This window comes from Mus pahari, chromosome 20, assembly GCF_900095145.1.
Source record: "Mus pahari chromosome 20, PAHARI_EIJ_v1.1, whole genome shotgun sequence".
Classification (NCBI taxonomy): Eukaryota; Metazoa; Chordata; class Mammalia; order Rodentia; family Muridae; genus Mus; species Mus pahari.
Genome location: NC_034609.1, coordinates 27,722,112 through 27,733,790, shown reverse-complemented (window position 1 = coordinate 27,733,790; position 11,679 = coordinate 27,722,112). Strand labels below are relative to the sequence as shown.

Here is an 11,679-nt window from a genome sequence, read left to right as displayed (position 1 = left end):
CAGAAGAGGGCATCAGATCTCATTACAGATGGTTGTGAGCCACCATGTGGTTGCTGGGATTTGAACTCAGGACCTTCGGAAGAGCAGTCGGTGCTCTTAACCACTGAGCCATCTCTCCAGCCCTCTTCTTTTTTTTCAACTTAACTTCCTATCTAAAATAAGAAGTTTCCTTAAGATACTTGAAAAATAACCTTTTCTGTGGTGTAGGGGATTGAGCCCAGGGTCTTGTATATAGAACACAAGTGTTCTACCTGAGTTACATCCTCTGCACACTCTGGACTCTAGACATTATTTTTATGTTTGTTACTAAATAACAGGCTGACATTGAACTCATTCTGTAGCCCAGAGTTGCCATGAACCTGTGATTCCCTTGTCTCAGCCTCCAGAGTGGCTGGGATCACAGCTCCCATCCCCAGGCCCTGTTAATCTTTATTCCTCTTAACATTCTTCAAGCTATCCATGATACTGATGCAAGCCTTTTTTTTTTTATTCCTTATTATTATACTTTGTGTCTGTGTGTGTATTTGTACTTGTACTCACTTGTGCATGTGTGCGCGCCATGGGGGTCAGAAGAGGGCATCGGATGCCCTGGAGCAGGAGTTACAGGTGGCTGTGAGCCACCTAGTGTGGGTGTTGCAAGCCAAACTCTTTCTTCTACAGGCAGAACAGCACCAGGAGCTCCTAACCACTGAGCCATCTCCTTCAGCTCCCGAAGCAACTCTTATTTGCCAAATATTTGAGGGAACAGTATCTCCCATACTGTAATGTTTTGTTTTTAATCAATCTACACACTTGGCAAGGATAATAAGAGCAGACCTCCTGTATGACAAGACATCTCATGATTTTGCAAAGCATACTGAATGTTGAATGCCATTCTAGTCTCAGGAGACATCCCAGTGAGTGATATTCCCAAGAGGAGCTAATGGAAAAGTAAGGGCTATGGATGTTGGAGGTGATAAATGCTTCGGAGAAAACTGAAGAGGTGTAGATAAGAGTGGGAGACTGCTCTTTTAAGTCAATTTGACTAAATGAGTTTGATAATTGTTTGAGTAGGGAAAAGAAAAAAAAAAAAGGAGCGTCTAAAAGTGTGATAGCCCACGGACGGTTAGCACCTTCATTTCCAGCTCTTAGACACAAAATCATTAAGATCTCCATGGAGGAATTATCTTGATAACTAATTGCATGCCGCTGAAGTGAAAATGTGCTAATTATCAATTTCACAAACCCCGTGTAAAATTACGGATGAGTCACAATGATGTTACCTATTCTATACCCAGCTTCAGCCCTTAACCTCAGGAGCCTCAGCGTTCTGACCATCACCGAGGGGGGTGATTATAGGATGGTCCTGCCCGCCCCTACTCTACCAGAACTTTCTTGTCTTAGATCAAAGCAAAAGTGTTTGTGCTTACAAACTCCTGTGTGAGGGTGTTTACAACACAGGTACGGCAAGGTTCCTGGCCAAGCTCCACTGGCACTGGACACTGTCATACGCCTTGTATGCACGATTTCTTTAGTCTTCATGACTGTTCTGGCAGGTGTGCAATCAATATTCATCCCGTTTTCAAGACAACACTGAGGCTGCAAAGGGGTGGGGGGGGGGATGAGGCACCTGCCCAGAATCAAATGCTGTAAACCTGGCTGCTAGCTCCCAAGGGCTGTGCTGGCAGCCACAACTCTTATCTTGTGCTTACTTCCCCCCCCGGGGGGGGGGGCAAGCCTCCCTGGCCTCAGTTTCCCTTTTAGAGACTGTGAACAGATTGGTACCTTCCTGCTCCCTTCCCCACACTTGGCACTAGGCTTTCAAGAGCCCGTGATGTCCTCTGAGGGTGCTCAGCCGATTAGTGTCGAAGACTCACGATCGTCCTGCATCTCCATCACACTCCCTATCAGCTGTGCTCCAAATACTAAGCAGAGTGGCAGAACGGGCCTAATTAGCTTCTGATGAACTCCTTTGGGATGAGGAGGGGAGAGGATTATAGAAGATGCAGGGAATGGGGCACCCTAGTGAGTGAAGGGGGGGAGGAAGGTTACAAAAGGAGAGAGGGACTTCTGGAGGGAAGAACCCCTAGGCAGCCATTCTGCCCAGCAACAGGTAGACACATTTCCTGATATCATTCCAGTTCTGGGTAGTAGAGATGGGGGTGTCATCAATTTTCTTTCCATCAATGTTCCTGGTTCCCTACAACCTCTGTGCCGCTCTGTGGATGCTTGTACTTTTTCCTAAGCCCTAGGCATGTGACTGGGTTGCTCTAGGCCCCAACTGCCCAGACTCGGGAAGATCATTCCCTGAAATCCGACTAGCTCTTAAGTTCAAGTCATGCTGTCTGCCACCAGCTCCGGTTCCTTCAGTAGGTTCATCATGGGTCCAGTGACCTGAAGTAATGGCCTGGATAGTCAGGAATCTCAGTGGGCCCCTCCGTGTAGCCTCACTGTCCCATTGACTGAGTGTCCTGATACCTGTTGCAACCAAGCATCACCTGTGGCTCACCCAAGTCACCCCACGGCAAGCAATCCTCTCTTCACCTAAACCAGAGTAAACCAGAGTAGATCGAGGAGGTGTGTAAATTCCTTTGTACAGAGTACAAACACTATGTAGGGGGGTCTCAAGTCTGAGGTGGCAAGTACCAGCCAAAGGCAAAAAAAAAAAAAAAAAAAAAAAGAGGCAGAGTGCCCCCTTTAGTCAGTGAGCCTCTTGAACCTGGACAGTGGCATAGGAAAGGTTTGGGTGGGGCAGAAGCTGTCAGCTCGTGCCTGAGAAAGAGAGAGAGGCGAAGGGAAAGTTTTGTTTTGCAAGAGATGTCAGGAGAATCCCCGGGAGCCAAAGGCCTTCGAAGAGAAAGATGGGAGCACCGCGTCACCTCACATCAAACTCGATTTGCCTCAGGAAACGACACCCGTGGCCAAATGCAGTCAATGGCTAGACAAGTCCGTGTGTCAGGTTCCGCAGAAGAATCGTCTAACGATCTTCCATACATTTTAGGTGAAGGAAACTGAGGCTCAGAGAAGTCAAGTGTCTTGCCTAAGGTCACACAGCTGGGAAATCAACCAAAAAGGGTGTCTCATGGCTCCAAAGATCCTGCACAGTCCACTAACAGAATCATGCATACTTTTCAAAGAGGGAAACTGAGTCACCCAGTGGTGAAGTTATCTAGTAAGCAATCCTTATCACTGAGGAGAGTCTAGAGGGCCATCTGTTGGTCCTCAGGTGCACTTGGACTCTGAATGAAGACCCTTATAGTCCCCTGACTCTCTACTATATCAGTTGTGCTCTCCCCTTCCCAGGCTGGGTTTGGCTGCCCATGCTGGCACAGGAGTGGCTGAGAAACGTAGCACCTGTCCCTGGACTGCAGAGCCCGAAGGACAACCAGAAAAGGAGGAAGCTGGGGCAAGAGTGGGCATTGCCAAGCTTGGGAAGGAGAGAGTAGCAGGTACCACTCAGTGCTGGAGTCAGTGGAACCAACTGCCACTTCGGATTCAGCTTCGGGTCCTTTGAAAGAGATGCACGGGAAAGTCTGCCTTATGGAGGGAGGGGACGCGGGGGGGGGGGTCGAGGATGCTCTTTCTGTTCCTAGGTAAGACAAAATGAGGCATGGTCCAGCATACTGGGCCGTTGGATCGTCAAACTTCCTGGCTTAAGGTGGTGAGAGAGGGTTCAGGCTCAAACTCTGTAGAACCCCAGTCCCTCTCCTCTCACCCCAGACAAGAGTGCGCCCTAGTATCTTTTCTTGAGTGGACTGGTCCGCGACCCTCCAAACCGAGGGCGCAGGACTGGAGACCCTGTCATGGACTTGCATCCCGGGAGGATACTCGTCTGAGACTCAGGCAGACCTCGGATTCCTCGCGTTTCCCGGGGATTCACGGGTCCCGGTGACCCTCTCGGGGGTGGGGAGGATGCGGGATCAGGAACCGCAGGAGTCTCGGGGAAACCGCTCAGTTCCTCGCGCGCTGAGGTTCCGCTCGGGACCGCGTCCCCCGCCGCCCAGCGCGTCCCCAGCCGCGTGCGTAAGCAGCCGGTACCCCCGTCTGCGGCCCTCCCCGTGCCCCGCGCCCCTTACTCGGCTTGGCTGCGGCGCTCCGCTCCGTGCGCCGCAGTGCCGGCTCCAGCTTCGGCTCCAGCTCCGGTCCCGCTCGGGCTCCGGCTCCCGCTCGGATGCCGCGGCGCTCGGGCTGGGCTGGGGCGTCCCAGCCGCTCCGCCTGGGCCTGCGGTGCGTGCAGGGGCGGGGCGCACCGGCGGGGCCGGGCAGAAGGGACCCGCGCCCGCGATCCGCGGGCAAACCGCCGCCGGCGGTCTCGGGGGCCCTGCCCTGCCCTGCCCTGCAGCAGCTGCAACAGCAGCTCCGCCCGTCCGCCCGTCGCTGTCCCCGCGCCGCCGCTCGCTCCACCGTCACCCTCTCGGGTCCTCCTCGGCGGCGGCGCGGCTCCCCGGTCTCAGTTCGGCGGCTCCACGGCCCGGGTCATTGCTGAGATGGGGACGCGGAGGAGGTGGGAGCGGCGAGCCGCGCCCCTCTGCGCACAGCCAGCCCGACACCCACACAGCGGCGGCGGGCGGGCGGGGCAGGGCAGCGGGAAGGCCGAGGGCTGTAGGGAGGCCGGTGCACCAGGAGGACTTGTGAAGGGTGGACAGACAGACACGTGCAGAGAAGGGTGGACCAACCATATGTCAGGGATGGACAGCCAGAAAGGTTGGACAGAGGCAAGAGCTAAGGGCAAGAGGCAGGGTGGAGGCAGAAGGGACACAGGCTGCTGCTGGCCTTTGGTTTGGGCAGAGGAGCCTGTCAAGGCCGCTGGTTCCCAGCTGTTCGAATTCTCTTCACGTAGGTTTAACCAAGGCCTTCAATTTGAGCTATCAGCAGGCCGATTTTCTTCTTCCCTTGCCCACCTGATGCCCTCTGTCAGTTGGCAGATGCAAGCCTGCCTTGGAAGATGCTTGGCTCAGGGGAGGGACCTGGGCTCCAGCTCCTTCCCAGTGTGCACCCCGCTTTCTGGCCTCTGGCATGCTGCAGCCCATTCTTAGGGCTGTTATTATTATTTTTTCATCATTACCACAAGGTCCCTGCTTATTGCACAGGTAAATATGCCGGTGTGCTCTACAGTTCCTGGTAGAATGACCTGGAATATTGACTCATCTGGGAGAGTCCCACAAGAGCTGAGACATCTCTCCGTGAGACTGCAGGGATCTGCCCAGGGTGACAGTTGGTAAATCTGACCAGGGAATCCATAAATTGAGTTGTTGCCAACCCTCTCCAAGCCCCGACTTTATTGATGAGGAAGCTGAGGTTTGAAGGAGGAAGGACACCCGAAACCCTGACGCCTGCCACTGGCTGGAAGGCAGTTCTCGAAAATAAAACATGATGACAAAGAGCTGCTGAACATGTTGATGATAAAACCTTGGGGAGCCCTGGGGACCTTGTGGAAGAGAAGTGAGCCAGCTGCTGGCGTCAACTGGGAGGTGGGGACAAAGCAGCTTCCAGCTTTGCTAGGCTCCTGTTTCCATGTGGGGAGACAGAGTTAGAGCCCCTCCCAGCCTCTGCATCCTTGACTAGCTTCCCTTCTGGACACCTAGAGGGGTTGATCTCGGCTCACTGGGGCTGTCTTGGGGTGTGTGTGTGTGTGTGTGTGAGTCATTTGAACAGTGAGGTCAGAAAAGGCTTGGGTGGGCCTTTTGTCCAAACCCAGACATTTCATTTATTTTGTGGACAAACAAATAAAGGACCGGGAAAAGAGAAGATAGGACCAAACCAGGGAGCTAGTACCAGAGGCCTCAGCTCTGCCTACTGTACCAAGACTGGCCAGGACTCAATGAACAGACATCAGTTGATCCAGATGAATCTTCCGGCTGTTGAGTGGTCACTCTTTGGCAAGCCTGAGTGTCTATGTGTTTTAGGGGTATGGGGTGTACATGGCTCACTTCGAGTGGGAGGACACAGCCCTAAAGAGTTCATTGCTCTACACCCCCTTATCTGAGTATCTCTGGTCTGAGAAACCTGTGCCTCCTAACCAAAAGAGGCGGTGTGATGGTTTGTATATGCTTGGCCCAGGGAGTGGCCTTGTTGGAATAGGTGTGTCACTGTGGGCATGTTGATGATAAAACCTTGGGAGAGCAGAGGAGCTTGTGGAAGCTTAAGTCCCTTGTCGTAGCTGCCTGGAAGTCAGTCTTCCACTAGCAGCCTTCAGATGAAGATGTAGAACTCTCAGCTCCCTGGATGCTGCCGTTGAAGATAATGGACTGAACCTCTGAACCTGTAAGCCAGCCCCAATTAAATGTTGTCCTTATAAGAGTTGCCTTGGTCATGGTGTCTGTTCACGGCAGTAAAACCCTAACCAAGACAATGGTTTCAGGTGGAGGCTGGGCCTTGCTTAAATGAGTTGGACTGTGACTACTTGCCCGCTGTCTCTGTATCTCTACCCATTCAGAGATGCAGATGAGTGAAGGATTCAAGGAAAACACCAGAGAAAGAAGAAGGTGAAACCATCAACTCTAATACAGTATTTCCTTTCTCCTTAAAAAAAAAAAAAAAAAAAAAAAGTCGTATAACTTCATGCATCCTTAAATAGAAGGAGCTTGCTGAGTGTAGCCTCTCTCACCTGTGTCAGTATGAAGAGCTGCCCAGCATTGCACTTGAAGGTCATGCTGGATTTTCTTTAATTGAGTCTCTACTGATTGTTTCTCTACTGATGGACATCTAGCCTGTTTCCCTTCTCTGCCCGTCGACCACACCTCAGTAGACACCCCGATGGGTAAGTTTATACAGGTCTATGGATATCTTCTATGCCAGCGGGTGTGTCAGTGTGCTTCGTAGACATCAGGGATGCATAGCGATGTCTGGCATCTGCTCCATCAAGAATCAGGCAGGGAGGCTGCGGAGGGAAGCCTTTCAGGGATTCATGGGGTCAGGGCAAAGTTTGAACATCTGCCCAGAGTCCATGGGTTAGAATTCCTAATGCAAGAGAATTGAAAGGTGGGTGACATTAAGAGCTACCTGAGCTGTTATGGAGGGAGTCGGGCCACTAGAGTGTCACCCTTAGCAGCTCTCCACTCTTACTCTCTTCACCTGTGGGATACTTGGGAACACACTATGAAGCAAGAGAAAGCACCTCCCAACCCCCACTCCTGAAGTGAGGCTCTTGATCTTAGACTTCGGAGCCTTCAGAGACCCAAGCCAAATGCATTTCTGTCCATTATAAATCACCAGTCTGTGGTATAGCATTATACGATGGACTATGGGGACTTCTCAGGTCAGTGCTCCTAGAACCTCCAAAGGCTGACTGCCCAGACTTAACCCTAGAGTCACAGTATACTTCAAGCTACCCCAGTCACTGACAGGGAGCTACCCCCTTCCCCAACGCAATTTCGATGTATAAAGAACAGGTTCCTTAAGTCATCTGGTACACTTTTATAGGAGTATGGTGCATGCTTTCCCAGTCTTGAACTCTATCATAAAGGGCCCCACCTTAAGGATGTGTGTATGGGTAGGGAGGTCAGAAAACCTCTCCTGCCAATGTGATGAAGAATTTTCTCCCTTCTACATAAATTATGTTGCCCGTGCCCTGGAGCCCATTCTGGTAACACTGGGTGTTGAAGAAGCCAAGGACCTTGGTTTATGACTGGTGGGAGGTGGTGGAGAGAGGGTCTTTCCTAAAGTCACTAGCACAGATGTGACAGCTTACAGAGAATGACGAAATTCATGCAACAGAGAAACATCCATACTTCTTGGGGATAGCTCTGGTGTGCTGAGACCTTGGGCAGTTTTGTGTACACAACCCCACACCCCATATACACACATAGATCAAGTCCCTTGACATTTAGTGAGATCCCCAGTGATGTACAGCTGGGTAGGCAGCACCAAGAAAGAATAAGAGCTGCTTTATTTTTAATTAAAAAAAAAAAAGCCAGGTGTCCTCTAAATCGAATATTGTCATTTGTCTCTCTAGGGCTTTGCTCCTGCCATGGGTTCTGAGCTATTGTATTCTATAAGTTCTAGAAGATAGGCAGGGATGTAAATTTTCACATCCTTTGAGTTGTCTAAGAGGTTTATCCATAAATACACATTCTTTGGAGTCTGCATTAAAATAGTGCATAACATCTTTTTAAAATAAAAATAGAGTAATCCAAAACAATTAGTTTCTTTGGGACATTTTCATCCATGTCATTATACTCTGCTCATACCTGCCTGCATTACGTCATTATACTCTGCTTATATCTGCCTGCATTACGTTATTATACTCTGCTCATATCTGCCTGCATTACATCATTATACTCTGCTCATATCTGCCTGCATTACATCATTATACTCTGCTTATATCTGCCTGCATTAAGTCATTATACTCTGCTTATATCTGCCTGCATTACTTTCCCTGTCTCCTCTCCCCCTCTCATGGACCCCAAATAGTCCTCCTCTCTCCCTTCTTCCTTTCGTGGAAGAGAAATGATTTTCTCTTTAGAATTTTTACTTATAAGTATGTGTCTGTGCATGCCACCTGCCTGCAGGTGCCCTAGGAGGCCAGACGAGGGCATTTAAGTCCCTGACCCTGCAGTTACAAGCAGTTGTGAGCCGCTTGACATGGGTCCTGGGAACCAAACAGGTTCTCTGGAAGAACAGCAAACACATTTAACCCCTGAGCTGAGCTGTTTGGACACAGTTTCCTTCCTTCCTTCCTTCCTTCCTTCCTTCCTTCCTTCCTTCCTTCCTTCCTTCCTTCCTTCCTTCCTTCTTTTTTTCTTTTTATCCCTTCCTTTCTTTCTTAAAAACTTTATATATTTACATTTTACATTTGAGTGCTCTGCATGTATGCCTGCATGCCAGAAGAAGGCATTGGATCCCATTACAGATGGCTGTAAATCAACATGTGATCGCTGGGAATTGAACTCAAGACCTCTGAAAAAGCAGCCAGTGCTCTTAAGCATGGAACCATCTCTTCAGTCCCCTTCCTTTCTTTGTGATAATATTTCATGTAGCTTATTCTACCCTGAACCTTAGTATGTATTCAAGGATAACCTTGAACTTCTTTGTAAAATTATTTTTAAAAATTTTTATGTGTGTGAATGTTTTGCTTGTATTTTTATCTGCATATGTAGGCATCAGATCCCCTAGAACTGAAGTTACAGATGGTAATCAAACCCAGGTTCTCTGGAAGAGCAACCAGTGCTCTTAGCTGCTAAACCATCTCTCTAGCCCCTGACCTTGAACTTTTTTTGTTTGTTTTTTGTTTTTTGTTTTCTTTGAGCTGCTTACTCAGGCGCATACACAGGCTGCTGATGCTGGAGGGTGACAGATGTGAGGCCTGTGTGGGCCACACATAGAGTTCAAGGATAGTCTAGGTGAATTAGTGAGACCTTATCTCAAAACTTTGAAAAGATCATGAAAGATGCAGTTCCATGATAAGAGTGCTTGCCTCTCATGAACAAAGCCTCAGGTTTGAGCCTAAGAGCTGTGGGTGCTGTTGGAGGAAGGCACAGACTGGTCTCCACGACACAAACCCTTGAAGGATTGCTATTTGCCCAACTGCAGTCTCAGGACTTTCCATTCATCCTTGTCCTTGTCAAAGCCCCTCAGGACCTCACTGCTTAGGGTTTCTCTCCACAGGGTCCAGGTCCTTTCTGATGAGGCCCCTGCCCATCTGTCTAGGTTCTCTCCTAGCCACTCTCCATCTTAACTCTGTACCTTGGCCACTGTAGACACCCAAATGGCCCCTTTGGAGATGTCTCTGGCCCCGTTTCCCCCTGGGTTGAACAAATGGACCTTTTGTCTAGCAGGCCAACCTTGCTTGTGTAGGAACTTGTCTCCTGGGCCTGCTTCTCCAGGACAGGAACTGAGTGAGCTCAACACCAAGCCCTCAGCTCGAGGTCTTCCACAAGGAACTGTGAGAGAACAATAAGAAACAAAATTGGGAAGTTAGCGCCACTCATGGTGGTGTACGCCTCTTATCCCAGCCCTTGAAAGGCAGAGGCAGGGGCAGCTCCGTGAGTCTGAGGTCAGCCTGGCCTACAAAGTGAGACCCTTCCCCAAATCACAAATTAACTAGCTAAGTAAATTTGCAAACCCCACAAAACCTGGTTTGGTGGGGACAATGTCATCATCTTTACTAGGATGTCCCCAGCTGCATGCAAAATTCCCTTCTAGATTTAATATTTTTAGACTTAAAGAAAGCCTTCAGATCAATACAAAGAATTCATATATACCCTTTACCCAGCTTCCTCCAAAGTTAACGACATATGAGGTCAACAATATTTGTAATCATAAAACACGGAGATTAACAGGATATCGAATGTGAGCCTAGCCAATTTTTCAAGAGCATTTTTTCTGTTCCAGTTCAGGATCCCTGGTCGTTCATGGTTGTTGTGTCCCTTCAGGCCCTTCCGGTCTCTGACAGTTCTTCCTCTGTCCCTTGCTGTCATGGTCTTGACTCTGCTGATAAGTATTGATCATGTCTACAGAAGCTTTTTAATGTATTTCTTTCTAACTCCTGCTTGGCTTCCAAATGACTGAAGTTTCTGGAAGTTTGCCCTCAAGGCAGGCTCCGGGTAAGAGTTCTTTTCTCCTTCTCTTTGCTTCCCTCGGGATCTTCTAGAGTCAGAGGGAAGCACATCAGAAGGAGGTGATCAGTATTTCTTGACCTTGGACATTTGTTTCTGGCCTAGCTGACTCTGGCCACATCTGCGGTTGATTATATAATTAGCCGTGCACCACGACCTTGCGATGGATCGGATGCCTTCTTGCTCTACCCCTTGCTCTGGATGGTTTTCTCTATCCTGCCCCCCCCCAATCTGTTCCCCTTGAACTGAAGGGAGGGGACCCCAGACCTGGCAGGCCAGGAGCACACGCTTTCCAGAGGTCACCCACTAAGATACTTGCCAACCTGCTGCAGAGTTGGGTGCTGGGTTGGGAAGGAGCAGCACTATGTGCTGTGTCATGCTCAGGGACGAGGCGCTCGCTGGTGGAGTCATCTGGGATGGGGCTCACCCTTGGTGACAAAGGGCCAGTCAACACAGCCTCACTTATCACAATTTGGAAGTTCACCTTCCCATGCTACACTGGGGTTGTCCTGAAGGAGAACAGAAAGAGATACAAAACACACTCCCATTTGTTTGACCTGAGCAAGCCCTAGTTTTTTGTTTGTTTGTTTGTTTGTTTGTTTGGTTTTTCAAGACAGGGTTTCTCTGTGTAGCCTTGGCCGTCCTGGAACTCACTCTGTAGACCAGGCTGGCCTCGAACTCAGAAATCCGCCTGCCTCTGCCTAGTTTTTTTTTTTTTTATTGTTCTTATTGTTAACTCATAGTGATGGGATACATCTGATGCAGGCCCTGCCCTAAGTGTGCTTATACAAAGAGACAGAACATCAAAGCCTAATGCCTTGTGACACAGGCTCTGTTGAAGGAGTTTGTAAGATCAGGGAGAAGGGCTGCTCTTAACTAGTGAGCCAACTTTCTAGACTCCATACATTAGTTCTTCCCCACCCCCTACCCTTTTACTTTTTTAAAAAGAATTTTAAAATTTGAATATAATTGATCATATTCTTCTCTTCTCCCGTCTTTCTACCTCCCTCTCCCTATTCAGCCAACTTTAAGTTCCTTCTCAAATAAAAGCCCAATACAGCTACAAAGCCCCGCAAACAAACATGTACCCCAAACCCAACCCAACCTAACCAACCCAACCCAACCAACCCAACCCACCCCAACC

At 49.4% G+C, this 11,679-nt stretch overlaps 1 protein-coding gene across 2 annotated transcripts in view; it reads right to left on the bottom strand.

Annotated features, from left to right (window-relative positions):
* Bean1 (brain expressed associated with NEDD4 1) overlaps positions 1 to 4,604 on the bottom strand; it is a 47,249-nt gene extending 42,645 nt beyond the window's left edge. The window contains exon 1 of one of the 2 annotated variants that reach the window (XM_021220748.2): positions 4,056 to 4,604. The gene's annotated coding sequence lies outside the window, so the exon portion shown is untranslated. The remainder of the gene's footprint in view (positions 1 to 4,055) is intronic. The other variant, XM_021220747.2, reaches the window with a different exon arrangement.
* Between the last annotated feature and the right edge of the window lie 7,075 nt (positions 4,605 to 11,679).